The sequence below is a fragment of the Penaeus monodon genome, chromosome 25, assembly GCF_015228065.2.
Source record: "Penaeus monodon isolate SGIC_2016 chromosome 25, NSTDA_Pmon_1, whole genome shotgun sequence".
In the NCBI taxonomy this organism is placed as follows: domain Eukaryota; kingdom Metazoa; phylum Arthropoda; class Malacostraca; order Decapoda; family Penaeidae; genus Penaeus; species Penaeus monodon.
The window spans coordinates 20,497,887-20,499,583 of NC_051410.1; the positions used below are offsets into that span (position 1 = coordinate 20,497,887).

General features: G+C 40.2%; 1 long non-coding RNA gene across 1 annotated transcript in view; it reads left to right on the forward strand.

Moving 5' to 3' along the window:
- The window catches only part of LOC119589440, a 25,877-nt gene extending 24,333 nt beyond the window's left edge, over nucleotides 1-1,544 (forward strand). Inside the window, exon 4 of the long non-coding RNA XR_005230180.1 lies at nucleotides 1,510-1,544. This is a non-coding gene — a long non-coding RNA (uncharacterized LOC119589440). The remainder of the gene's footprint in view (nucleotides 1-1,509) is intronic.
- Nucleotides 1,545-1,697: the final 153 nt, after the last annotated feature.

Consider the following 1,697-nt stretch of genomic DNA (forward strand, 5'->3'; position numbering starts at 1 on the left):
AAGTTTATATCCCCGGCCGCCACCGACACTGCAGAAATCCACAAGACATATCTCTTCAGTGCTAATAAGTGACTGGTTCACACATAGAGTTCTTTTTTCGCTATTTCTCTGTTAACACAACGTTTAACTTTTTCAAAATACCAATGCTAATTATCAGGAATGTAAAGTTTGCATCCTTTTAAAACGTTGGCGACATTAGGAAGGATGTTACAAATTATGTCCTACAAATTCAAAGCTTTTTTCAAGTAAAACATTTTACTACTGAGGTTAAGTGTGCGCTTCTGACTGCGTGCAGGTGCGTGGGCATAGGTGGGGGTTTTGGATTTTTATAATTTAACAAAGTTTTCCTTTGTTGCTGCATTGTAGTTATTGGCAAAAAATAATTGAATTGGTTCATGGAATCCTCACTGTTAACCCCCATTGACAGACGACGTGCGAGAGAGCAAAGGGAAGGGAAAGAATGCGAGTCGAGAAATCTGGAAATGGAACAGGGAGGACACAAGAGAAAAAGTGTGAGAGTATCAATCAAAGCAAAAAGGGTATAAGAATCATAGGTAAGCAATACTTATTACAACTTTGTTCTGTATTTCCTCGTTACTCTCTTTTGTGTATTGCCTTAAGACTAACATTTTTAAAAATGATTAGACTTATTTTTAAGGCGCTCCTCATGCTTGGTTGTGGTTCTGCAATTGATGTTAATAACGCATTGGTATTATCAAAAGGCTTTTTTGGCGTGAATAAACCTCTATGGGGCTGCTCTGCTTTTGTTTTTCCTTTTCTTTTGTTTCTATTTCCTCTTTAAATATCCTCATGCATATTCTAACAAGCGACTGCCACAAAATTTGTCGATGGTCGAATCAAAGCCGCGTTTCCGAAGAATCAACCTTTACTGGTTATCATTCGTGTTCGGTTTTTGGCTCATAACAGACGCGCTAAGAGATTTGCCGTCGTAACATTTTTTTTTAAGTGGATTGACGTATACGTATGGGGTAAGTGTGTACTTTTATATTCATTCCCTCAAATGCATTATAAAAAAAATGTATATCGTGAAATCCCCCTAAATGCGTTTTGATGATCAACCGAGCTTACTCTTTAGCTTGAGCGGTGTTAGTCAGGAGCTTTCACAAATTATCGCAATAATTTTGTTACTTACTATAGACGTGGTTGCTGTTAACTTCAATCTTTATTACCACTTACCAGCTCCCACCGAAGCTCCCACTACAGCTGCCCCCCCACCTTCGGCACCTTCATGGGGTTACGAGGGCGAAGGAGGTAAACAGCAACTCATGGCATTAATGTTTTCCGTGCAGATAAAAAGTTAAATTCCCCACAGTGGATATAAGAACTGCGTATCTGCTACGCAATTGGTTGTTGACCTGCACTTTCCTGAGTTATATGTTTATAACGTAGAATTCATAACCCCGACACAGAAGAAAATTCTTCATCAAGGTGAAATTTAAGAGAAGGTGCTTTTCGCCTCCTTGATAGTTGTATTTGTCCCGCTAACAGGTCCCGAGAATTGGGCGACGCTGTTTCCCAATTCTGTGGCTGCAACAGTCGTCCCCGATCGCCCTGAATGTACTCGAACCACTGCCAAGAGTTCCTCCGACGCCTGGGTGCTGGCAAATTACGACACCATTTCCCATTGATCTCAAGATTGAAACAATGACACTCAGGTATCCATACGTATATCTGAA